The sequence below is a fragment of the Ammodytes marinus genome, assembly GCF_949987685.1.
Source record: "Ammodytes marinus genome assembly, chromosome: 1".
NCBI classification, from domain to species: domain Eukaryota; kingdom Metazoa; phylum Chordata; class Actinopteri; order Uranoscopiformes; family Ammodytidae; genus Ammodytes; species Ammodytes marinus.
The window spans coordinates 31,415,139-31,428,384 of NC_137230.1; the positions used below are offsets into that span (position 1 = coordinate 31,415,139).

Sequence of the window (13,246 nt, forward strand, 5' to 3'; positions counted from 1 at the left end):
CGTGCTGTGCCAATATATCTGCCATATGTCGAGTACGGGCTGATGCTGTGTGTGTGTGCGCATGTGTGTTTGTATATTGTATGTACTGTTGGGTATGGACACACCCTGATGCTCCTCCACATATGAAGTTCCTAACGGAAGAATAAAGTTAATTGAATGGAATTGAATTGAATTGAATTGAATTGAATTGAATTGAATTGAATTGAATTGAATTGAATTGAATTGAATTTATTTGAATTGAATTGAATTGAATTTATTTGAATTGAATTGAATTGAATTGAATTGAATTGAATTGAATTTATTTGAATTGAATTGAATTGAATTGAATTGAATTGAATTGAAACCAAGCGACAATGCCCAACAGTCTTGGCAGGAAGTTAATGAACAATGGTGGATTTGTTGACAACAACAAATATATAAAAATACAGCCTTTCTCAATTGCAGAAAAACTGTTAAAATTGTTTTTCCCACACCAAATGCAAAACAAGTATTCACCCTATGAATATGTTTTGTTATTTTTTTGTTTTTTTGTTTTCCATGCATTCCTCCTTAAAGGAATACTTCACCCATACGGAACCAGCGTTCTATCATTATAAAATAACTATTATAATATGATGAATGAGGTTTTTCTTCCATCAGTCTTCCCTTAGTCTTCCCTTGGCCCAGCTCTCCTGTTAATCCTAACCCTTACTGTGATGTCACAAGAAGGAAACTGTAGGGTTAGACAGTGAGACCATAAAACACTCTTTCTGCCTTTTCTCAGGCTAAAATGATCCGATTTCATTTTTCTTTGCACATTTATACTAATTAGGATCTCTGAGTTCAATACACCTTCATATTCCAACTGGTGAAGTAGGCCTTTAAGCATGAACACAGAGAAGTCTTTCAGCTCTGACCGTTCACCACCGACTAAATTAAATTAAATGGCTCATTAAGCCCCTAGTGGTCAACTGCAAGACTGCAGGCTGGTACTCCAGTCTCTCACTATTATCGACTTTGAGAAAAGAGGCTCTGATGTGTCAACCCGAGACACAAGTGTCAAAACAAAGCATTATAGAAAACGCCTGGATGTCCTTTGTTAATAAAGCCCTGACAAAACTCTATGACAAAACGAATGGTATTCAAAACAAAAGATTATGCAACTCATCCTGTTATTAACCCAAACACGTTAATGTCACTTTCTCTAAGTGTTTTCCAGACATGATTTGAAGCACTATTTGCTATTAGTTTTAAAGTAATAATGAGTAAACCAGAAAGTACAATCAAAACAATCTGAGAGGAGTTAGAAAAATGCAAATTACTCAAGGTTAAGGCGGGAATAACACAGAAAACATGCTGGAGCTCTTCAGATTGAATAATTCATGAAGGAATTATCAGATTAATTCATGCAAAGTCTGTGATGTTCTAGTCTGTTTTAAACATTGCACAGTTGGTTTTCAAGCTCTCCATCTGGTTGGCCATGAATCCATTACCACAAGTCAGATGTAAAATGTCAAAACCTCAACCAAAAAAAACAGAGCGAGTTAAAGGTGGTGTCTGCAATTCTGGAGACATGTTGTTGTCAAAATCACTTCTTGTGAAAAGCAGTTAATATCTCCTCACGATACCTGTCCATACTGTGTTCACATTGTAAAAAAACAGATGTTAACACACAGCCATAGGCTCTGTAAACAGGTATGTAGACAAAGGGTATGTAAACAAAGGGGGCCCACCGTAGCTAGCAACATGCCTGTTTACAGAGCCTAGGCTGTGTATTAACATGGGGCTTTTTTTCAATGCACACACAGATAGGTAGTGAGGACACATTCACTTATTTTGACAAAAAGTGATTTTGGCAACAAGTGTTCTCCGGAATCACTGACTGCACCTTTAATTTGAGGAATAAATCCAGAAAGCAAGAAGTGGATGGGCAGGATGAGGAATTAAACTCTTGAGATTTCTCCCACACACTTGTGTCACACATCAGTGAGTCCTCTGAGAGCTCCTGAGCCTCTGTCAACAACTCTCTTCAAACCTTTCCTGTAACGTATATCCTCCACTGAAGGAAGTAAACACAAGTATCTCTGTAACCTATTCCTCCTGACATCCCACAGCTTTGTTTTCATGGCAACTAATCCGCAGGCTGTGGGAGTTAAGAGATACCTTGTGAACTTCTTGATGAAAACAAGTCACAGAGGACTAGGAAGTGGCAGCCTATGAATTATAATTATATTGCAGACCGACTGTGAGCTGATTACTTACTTACTTACTTATGCCTCTTCTTCCCCCATGGGAAATAAGGCCGATACAGTGTGTCTCAGTGTGAGCTGATTGCGGATATAATTTTAGGATTAAAACAAGATTCTATTGGTTGTTATCATGCAACTCAGACTTGGAATAACCTTCCAGATTATAACAGACAAGCCAGGACTATGACTGTCAAAGCTAAACACGTTTCTATTTTCTAATGTCTATTCCACCCTGTAAATTAGCTTTTTAAATGTTTTTTTATGTCTTTTTATTTATTTATATCTTTATCTTTTTAGAAAAAAACATCTTATTCTGTTAAACTGTATACTTACTTTGTTGTTTGATTGATGTTTGATATTATAAATAGTTTTTCACAGTTTACGACTTTGTAGAGCACTTTGAGTTACATTGTGTACGACAAAGTGTGTGCTATAAAGTTGCTTTGCCTTGAAGTGGAATAAGGCAAATGGCAAATCAAGAAAATCCAATAAAAAAGTGGTATTGCTCAAAATCTTTCTTGCTGATCAGGGCAATATAAAGCAGTTCTGAAGTTAAGAGTTCAGCTTGCAGTATTAGTCTTCATCACCAAACAACTTCTTAAAGATAAAAACACTCTTAAAATTCATCTGAATTAGATGTCATTAGGTTGTTTTAGTTTGTGATCGACACTCACTAACCCATGCATGTTGAAGTGTGTTCTCTCATATGCATATAAAGTTGTTTACAAATCAATTAAAATGAAAAGTTCAAATGTTTTCAAGCAATTAATACTACGAAGCCTCGCAGTGACACTTCAAATCAACTTTGGGGGCATCCAATTTGCCTTCAATGTCTTTCTAGATTCTCTGTTTCTTGATTTAGCTTGTCGGCTTGCTTCTCAAATGGCTTGACACAGTTAAATTAAAACACACAACATACCGTTTACGGACCAATGTGTAACAGCCCAATAAAGTACGATGACAGAGCAGAGGGACAGAACGATTGCGTAATATCCAAGGGATTCAGAGAGAAGCACTAATTAGAAACTAAAATGTAAAAGCGCTCAGCATGTGGCATCGTTAGGGAAAATGAAAGCTACAACTGTGTTTCTTGTTTGTCCAGTCTTAAAATGAACTGAACAACAAAGACAAAGGAGAAAGAAAAATCCTGCGTAGGTCAGACTGAAGATCGAGACAAATAGGGCGGGTTATTTTGATGTAGCAGAGACATCTTAAAAGAAAGTTAACAAACAATTATTGAAAAAAATGTAAATCTGGGCTGGAAAAAGTTACATCTGGTAAAAAAAAGAAGGGGGCAACATGATATAAGCCTGGAGATGGCAAGATTGCTAGAATTATCATTGTAAAAAAAACTACTAACACTAACGGAACTTATAAGCTTTAGTAACCAGCTACATAATATGGAGACTTGAAGCAATAATAGCATCCCTGTGTATGTATGTGCATCTTTTGTTATAATCATTATCACATGGACTATTTTTCTCTTAGTATGTTATGCTACTTGCTGTAGTTTGGTCTGGCTTTGCGAGACTATGCTCAACATAGCTCTTACTGTAGCTCATAGCGGTTATTCCTAAAGATACCTCTAAAAGATTCTGTCTACAAAAAGTCATCCAATTCCTCTGATAATATCCAAAAAATAAGATGCTTTGGAATCTGAAAACCACAGAAGCATGAAATTATTCTGATTAGTAGCTATTTTCATATCTAGACAGCTACAACTGATAGCAAGGTACAGCTTTAAACCATCTACAAAGTGCATAAAAACCACTTATAATGCAAACTAGAGTAACTTAACAACTGTGTAAGAGTGACTGAAGGGAAAAAAACTGTCTTGAATGAATCACATTCAAATGCTCTGCACTGACATGTAGATAGCTGTTCACAGAGGCTCTGTGTTGAGCTGGAGAGAAACTGAACTTTTTGAAACAGTTATTACAAAACCTCCCAATCCAGATGGGACAAGTACACAAAGACACAGCTGCCGCTACCATTTCAGCTACACATTGTCCTTGTTTAAATGGACGCACCACTATATACCGCGAAGTACTTCAAGATTACACACATCATAATCACACATATTTAAAAGACAAAAAAACAGAGAGAGGGAGATTAAAGCAATTTAAAATCTTTCATTCTAACAGATAGTTTATTAGATGGTTGAGAACTAATTTCAATTGACTTTGTATTCAGTGTGGCACACTTCAGAGCATCTTGGGGTTTGGAAAGTTTTTGAAGCCATTTTTTTCTCTCCATCTTAAAGTCATGAAAATTGATTTTCACTCTGAGGATATCAAGATCTGTGTCCAGGGATCCAACTTCAATAAAGTTAGAATAAATCTATTAAGATCAGCAAAGACCGACTGCCGGAATGAATGTAAATGAGAGAGTCAAGCTCTATAGTTTTTGAGATGTGTCATTCAGTATTGGCTGCTCGCATAGAAGTCTGTGATTATGTAATCGTATCAAGAAACAGAGCGTGCAGAGAGAAAGCTTTGTGAAAAAACTGGATGAAAAATGAAAGCAAAGATAACCTTGGCCACACAAACAGAAATGTACAGGAAATAGTTTGACTTAGTGGGACGCAAAATTACATATTATGTAAAGTTGCACCATCAAGAGGCCTCAAAAGAACAAGCTAAATATAGACCGTGAATGCTCGCTGCTATTTCTGTCACCTACAAAGAAAACGAAGGAGTCTAAACAATAAATTAAAGATAACATATAGCTGGGAATGTGAGCCACGGAGGCGTAAATTACAGTGGGCAGACGCATAGTGAGCTACAGACATGTATTAAGGGGCAAAAAACAAACAAACAGAAAACAACCTCCTGCCTTGTATTTGGTTCTGTGTTAAACTGGGCGTGAGACTGGGAGTCAGCCGTAGTGAAAGAGTGTGTGGTTTTGGCTTGTGGTTTTGGCCCAGCACTAACATCTCAGCAGCGCTCTCGAGCAGGAGCAACAGAGGGAACAAAATAGACCCTTCAACATGTTAGAGCCCGGGCCCAAGCCTCACATCATGAGAAGACAGGCGGAAAAATACAACAAGCAACTTGTTTGACTGACATCAAGTGTGTGCAGTTAGGTGAACAAATAGTGTTGCTTTGGCAATGGACGTCAAGCACAGTTTGCCTTCTGTGACCGTTCTTGTTGTTGAGGGCAGCATCTTAAACCCGTTCAGAATCCAATTGGGATCCACACACAGAAAATAAAATGCTCACATAGATCATAAGCAAGAAGAAAATAGATCAATTACATTGTTTGTTATTTTTTTCGGTCCATTGGAATGAATGGCTTCAGACGAGAAACCGCCCAATACTAAAATCTCTGTCTTCTTTGAAATTAAATTGAAATATATTTGTTTAATTTATCAATGAATATGCCTAAAATAAAGTGATGCTCTCAAGCACATTGCATGTACATATTTATTATTTTGAGGTAAATAAATAGTATTACTGATTAAAAACAGCGGGTCAGTGCAGTCTCTTTTTTTCTATAATTCTATTATTATTTATATCTATTCAATTTATTGGCTTAATATCGAAATTGTTTATGTTCCACAAGATTTTTGTTTTGGGTATAATTTTGGAATATCTCATTTCAACCACTCAAATTCACTGCCTCTCCTCTGTCTAACTATCCTGGAATAGTTATGTCCATAGGAATGGACGGGGGATCTTAATGGGGTTTTAAACTTGTCTGTCTTAATCATATCATGTGTTAATTAACAGCTTTAGAGGCGCCTGTGAGTGGGTTCTGTTTCCAGTCTTCGTGCTAAGCTTTTATGGGCGATTTGAGATTGGTATCTGCCTCCTTATCTAACTAGCAGGGGGAACAATCCAATACGTTTTTTTTCCCAAAATGTCAAACTACTGCTTCAAGATAACACTATTGTTATTTTGTTAACAAAAGAGGAGTGATCCAAACATCCAGCCTGTATCACCTTATTTCACCTCAATCCTGATTTCCCATAAGATACTGAATGTTTTACATTCTTATGCTAATGCAATTCTATCTAACAAGGCAGGGGTAGAGATCAGAAAAATATATTAAAGTAAAAAAAACATTTGCATACGCTCACCTATATTCAAAAGCTCTTTCTTCTTCTGGCAATACTGAATAAAAGTGGGCTACGAGAACATGAGAAGATGAGGCTGAAAACTGCATAAAGGAATAAAATATATTTAAGGAACAAAGTGGTGCAGAACTGGCTGAAGATCTGGCAAAAGAAAAAAAATACCAATGAAATATGAAAAAAATAGCTCGAGTAAAGATACACACACTTACACACACACACACACACACACACACACACACACACAGACACACGTACGGCTACAGTATACTTGTGAGGACATTTATCGAAATAATGCGTTACCTAGCCCCTTACCCTAACCATCCAAACTAAATGACCTTACCTAAACCTAATTCTAACCTGATCCTTGAAACTTAGTCTTAACCCTCAAATACCCTATAAAGGCATGTCCTCACTCCTAAGTTCTGAAACTCAAATTGGTTCTCACAAAAATAGTTGTACAAGTACACAGGCACACACACACACACACACACACACACACACACTCCCCTACAGTCAGCAGTACAATGCAGCCTTGTTATATCCCCTTCAGTCAGTAGAGTCAGTGTTCAGGGCAATTATCCAGAAAGTCACCACACCTAGAGAAGCCCGGGAGTCAGCCACAGAGCCATATAGTTGAACAAACAACCCCAGCTACTGCAATTAAAAGTAAACACTCGACAACTCCTCTCCTCTCCTCAACGTGTTTTCAGTGCCTCCCTCTAAATAGCTGGATGCTGTTCATTTATATTGCACCTAAAGCTATAGTGCGTAACTTCTGTTGCCCCAATGAGTAATTCTGAGTAATTACAACAACACTGTTGGAGCAACTACATGAGGTAAGCCTTCGTGATCGCGCATGAATTGTATTCCTTTTGCTGTACGTCCAGGTTTTTTCTAAGCAGTAGAGTCAGCATCTGAAACATTTCGTTGGCGCTTCTTGGTATTTTTCCGAGCTCAACACCAATTTGTAAACGCTGAGAAGTGCAGAGAGAGAGAGTTATGTGGAGCTGATAGGCTGCATCTACTTTGTGTCAACTCGTTAGGACAATGGCCTGAATGTATCCAACATTCATTTATATGGAGAAGTTACACACTATACCTTTAAAACAGCATTGGGAGAAATGTAAGAGTCAGGTGTAAAACCTCAGCAGCAGCTTTGGTCTTGGCCGGAGTTCCCAGGCTAAATGTTAACAGTGTGCAGCTGCCAACTGTCCGCAGCACTCAGTCCATCAGTTCATCCCTGGTGGAGCTGATGAGATGTGGGAGGACAAGAGGAAGAGAAGCTGCCTCTTCCTCTTTACATGTCCCTCTGTGTGCACATCCTGCAATGTGCCCATGCAGTCTGACAGTCACTGTGTGAGCTGGAGACTGCAGCAGAATGCCTGAGACTAGCCTTTAGGTTATATATAGAACATGAGCTACTGTGCTTGTTTATGACAGGAAAATAAGGGCCTTAAAATTGTTTTATGCAGTTTGAGTCAGTGTGTTTCATCTTGGATCAGTTAAGGCCATTACAATTACATGTTCTGAATCAATTAATCTACATACATGTGTACATAAAATGTGTCAACATAGCATGAAAGGGGGGAATATCACCAGTCACAAATTTAAGACTTGCACTTCTCAATCTTGTAAGGTTGAGAAGGATTGTGATGCATCGTTTAACGCCATTTGAAGCTTTTAAATTTTTGCTATGGCTGCCAAAATAATTGCTTTCATTTTAGCAAAAAATCTCATCGCTTCTTCCGCCATGGGATACTTCATGTTGTAAATATGACTTATGAGACACGTTTATATGACTTTAAATCATTGCCTTATTCGTCAGTTTCAATTGTTTGATGCAGTTTGATTCGGTACAGTTCGGCAGTTATTCAGTGATGTAATCTACACATATTTTGCCTAAGGGTTCCGCAGCCTATCTTTGTTTGTTTGCCACATTCCCCAAGCTGCTGCCGACAATAACTTACATCAATGATTCATCTATTGATTGATATCGATTATCAATGGTGTGGGAGTTGGGAAATGTCAAAGTGGGAATGTCAATCATTTGTAGCATTGTTCCAAACCAATCTTCCAGATCAGAACCAGCCCTAAGTGCTACTCTTCTACTGATATTTCTGACACATATTGTTTTTTTCATCAATGTCATTATACTATTGACTAGTCACGACTGAACCCAATACTAAATGTCGTCAAGCTTATTTTTGTTTGACCAAAAATCCCTAGTGGGTAAATGATTGTTCATATCACTATAACACACTATAATAATAAAAGAATACATTTTGAGAAGAAAGGGAAAAGGCAAGTCCTCCTATTTAAGAAGCTTCAACCAGCAATTGCTTTGTTTGTAATTGATAAACTACTTAATACTTCATTGTTTCATTAACAAAGTATAATTATCAGATTCTTATATTCTTTAATGTCTATATGGGGAGAAGCGCCACAACATCATGGCCACCAACAAAACTCAGCAAAGCTTGTTCTAGCTCCGGCTTTAATTTCTCGACATTCTGCAGCGTTGCCACATCAGACCGAATAGCTTCTCTCGCATCCTTCTTCTCCATGGTCTTCTTGGTCTTCTTCTGACAACAACTGAAACTGGCGCACAACCTCAACATCATTGTTCTCAGCCGCTCCCTCTGTTCGCTGATTGGACAGCCAAAAATCTGTCTGAGAAAACCCACAAATATACCGCGGACCCAGACCATTTTGGTGTTTATTTTACTAAAACTTGTCTGTTTACATTTGTATATTTCTCCTATGCAACCATCTTGGCCAATATCTCAACAGGTTATTTTCAATATTCTAAACTGAAAATCTCAATTTCTAATGCACTTACTGCACAACATCTAAACTTTCCATAATAATGCTCAGCACTATATACTGAAGGTTATTACAGAAGGATTGCATTTTTAAGACGTGCAGATAATATTTTTTTATTTATAAACTCCAAGGTGAGGTAAAAGCGAAAATGTTACCCTACTCACCTGCTATGCAGTGTGACGCCTTGATCTGTTTTTAGGATAGATATCCCTTTGTTACGGCCTTGCTGCCTTCAGGAAAGTTGATATTAATTTTTAATGTGCCACATGTAATATAAAGGACGACTTAAGACCTCCGCTAACCTAGCATAAGGGCACATTGTATGGCAATGAATTCCTCCGCAGTCTGCCAGCAAGTCTTGGCTTTGAGAAGCCTGTGAGGCCTTAAGTTCCTGTTAACCCCATCCAGAAAAAAAGAAGGAAAAAAAACACTAAAGGGAGGGAATCGCTGGAGGAATGGTTGGTATTCTGAAATGTTGTTCTTCTCCACAAGGTTATTTCTGTCTTTCATCGAGGTCCAGGTCCAAAATTCCATCTCTCAGCCAATCAGTGAGCTCTATTCTCACCCAACATCACCCCATTTCCACAACCACTGATGAAAACAAACTCATTGTATAAATGGACAGCAACTTACAAGCTAAATATAAAAACATACTCTGCCAGTGTTAAAGAGTGGTTTCGTAAGCAATCCATACTTGTGGTGAACAGTAAACTCAAGTATGATTAATATAATCCCAGCCGTAAGTAAACCCAGTGAAGCAACCATTAACCAATTCACACAAGACAAATGGAACCAGGATATATAGTTTATCCCTTCTAATTAGACAAGCTCAGCACCCAGGAGCTCCCAATTTATCAAAGTTAAATCCCTAACACAAGGGCACTGGCATCTGTGTAGGAGCTACTAGAATATAGAATTAAGGAGAGAGGATAAGAAGGCGCAAAGAGGGTAAACAAGAGCTTTTTCGTCTTATTAGAATAGTAAGTAATGTATAAAATGACTTACCATTCACTTATCTCACAATCTACTCTCTCTCCCGGCCGTCACTTCTTCTTCCTACAGTGTATGACAAAACTTCCCAAGTTGCTCCCTTTCCATGCCTCTCTCTCTCTCTCTCTCTCTCTCTCTCTCTCTCTCTCTCTCTCTCTCTCTCTCTCTCTCCATAGATGCACATGTGACTGTCAATGGTCCACTGAGCAGCGAAATGGCGACATCTAGTGGCAAGAAAAAACTACAGCCCTTACCATCAATAATCATCCTTTGTAAAGCTTCACTGTAAAAGGAAAAAGCCAAGAAAACTAAAAATGTTAAGGCAGTGTTGAGGCCAACTAAACCTCTTTAAGTTCCAAGGAAAACTGCCAATTTGAGCCAATTGATTATTATTGTTGAGAGTTAACGTATCATTCATATGTAGGCCTAATACAACAGTTCCACATACTAAGAATTCAAAAAGTAAAAGAAAGCTGGGCCAACTACTGTTATTGTTTCAAATTGTAAGTATGAAACAAAATGTTTAGTTTTTATACATATGAAGGATACATTTTCATTATATATGTATGATAAGTTATCTCCACAAAAAATAATTAGGTAGCTGAATTGTGGCCAACTGAAGCTCTTAAAGGTGCTGTAAGCGGAATGGTTATTTTAGCTAACTTCCTGTCAGTTACTGCAGTTAGCAGTCCCCTCGCTCCTCCCTACATCACCACCATAGATAGTAAATAATATGGATGTAGCATCCGGGCTGACCTCAGTTATTCACATGGCATCCAATAATCCTGGTTTGTGCGCGTAGCTATCTTGTGAGATTTTTACTCCGCCTCACGTCGGGGGGAGGGAGATAGCTGACGTATACCTCCGAGGCAAAGTGAGGGACAACGGGCGGAGCGCTGTCACTCAAGAAATCGCGGCAATACATTTTGGTCCAAAAAAATTCACCCCCCTCAGTGTTGTCATGGAGATATGACCTAAACATACAGACTAAAACGGTTTTGTGGCCCAGGCCTGAAATAGGTTTAATAAGACTTTGAAAACGGCCTATCTAACAAGTGAGTCAAAGAAAAACTGCTCGGTCTTGGCACCACCCCCCAGTGGCACTTCCTGGTTACTACAGTTGTGGTCACTTCCTTATTGGATGCTGGTAAAAATCGCTGAGGTTGGGGCTTGGTCACCATACTAATGCACTGCGGTCTTCAAGCAGTAAGTTATCTAAAACATGATAAAAAACATCAAAACAGACATTGGGAAAGATTTTTACCTGCTCTGCCATTGTGGGCGAATAAACATTCGCCCATCTGTTGCTCTACGGGTGCCGGTTTGTAGCGTTCTTTCTTCTGATTGGATACCATTTTCGGGATCCCCGAACAATTTAATTTGCCGATTACATGCAGAGCGGGTGACTGAGAGATTGGAGGTATGAAACGTGCACACTATACAGTATAAGTGATCACTGTATGAATATAGAGTGATTTAATGCTTATATTAACCTAAATATATCGCTTACTTCACCTTTAAGTTGTAAGTAAAAACGGCTACATTTAAACCAACTAATGATCTTTAGTTGAGATTACTTATTGTTCATATGTAATGAAACTAAGACTTCCAAAAAATTAAAGTTGTGCCAACTTATTATTTTTTGTTCAGACAGTTTTAACACTGTTTAATGTTTGAATAAACATTTTGACAAGTTGGCCCAACTCTTACTTTTTGAAATCCTAATGTATGTAGAAATTAAAATTGGGAGTTTTTTATAAAAAATGTCATCATCACATATGAACGATAAGTTATTTCAACAAAACATATTTGTTAAAATGTTGAAGGTTTCCTTGAAACTTGAAAGAGTTTAAGTTTCATCCTCAAAAGTCAAACTCCAGTGCAGACAGCTGCCTTTGTAAATGTAAGTTCTCCTAACTTTTTACAGTGTACTCTTGGCTCACTGACATTCTCCAAAAGGAATTCATAGGCTCACTTGTTCCAATTCAGCAGGCGGTTTAAGGGCAGCTTGTGATGAGTACAAATGGCTACACATAATGAATACAAACAGCTTTTGCAATTCACCAACCCTTTTTTTAAAAAAAGAAAGTCACCAAAAGTAATATCTTTATCGTGTACTTCTGACAACTTATTTTCACACCTCATTGAATTAAAGACGTTGTTAAATGATCCTCATTCAGTAAAATTATTCTAAATGTAAATTTTAGGGAATGAAATAGGGATGTGATGTGGCCCTTGGCGTGTAATACAATTAAATATTATTTCGAGTCAATTCTGTGTCACAAATTTGCTTCGGGGGAGAGTAAAACAATATGTACAGCAAACGACACCATCTGTCCACAGAGCATAAACAATTGTAAAACATCACAGTGTGGACAATCAGGATGACAAAATGACATACAGATTGTTAACATTTAAAGGAGCAGTGTGTAATATCTGAGTATCTTTTAGCCTCATCTAGTGGTGAGATTGCAAAGCTCCATTGCTTACCCCTCCCTCTCGGAGAATGTACTGGAGCTACGGTGGCCTGCAAGGACAAGAAGCTAAAGATGGCATCATCAAGCACTGTCTCAAGTCTTTCCACAATAACAAGTGATGGGGTGAAGATTATTCTACAGTAATTCTTCTTTGTCTTCCAACAGGTGTATTTCTGGCGGACACCCACTATATATAAAACATGTAAGGCCTTTAAGTATGTCTGTTTGGTGCAACTGTAGAAACACAGTGGTGCAACACGCTGGCGAGCCCAGCTCCTAGATATAAAAGGGTAATTCTAATGTTATAAAAATACTTTTATTTTCAAGTTTACAATCATATTATAACATTCAACATACTTGTGATTCAGGAATATTATACTCCATTTCTACCAAGTTTGTTCTGATAAAAAAAGCCAGTACATTCTACACACTGTTCTTTTTGAATGAATGGATTCAGGAGCATCTTCCGTGTGCTGCTAAACACAAATGAGCCGCACAACCTCGTCTGCACCTGTTACGCCCCTGTAAGGGGGGTTATAGAAAAACAACGAGGACGCAGTATGTTTAGACTTGAAGTCCAACGTTGTAATGATGTTCACAATATTCAATAGACAGTGCATTTTTCATGCAATGGATCAGCCAACCAATCG

At 38.0% G+C, this 13,246-nt stretch overlaps 1 protein-coding gene across 1 annotated transcript in view; it reads right to left on the bottom strand.

The window, feature by feature from the left end:
• The window catches only part of tspan4a (tetraspanin 4a), a gene marked incomplete at its 5' end in the record, with an annotated part of 119,093 nt that extends 108,863 nt beyond the window's left edge, over nt 1-10,230 (bottom strand). Inside the window, one exon of the mRNA XM_080041679.1 lies at nt 10,135-10,230. The remainder of the gene's footprint in view (nt 1-10,134) is intronic.
• Nucleotides 10,231-13,246: the final 3,016 nt, after the last annotated feature.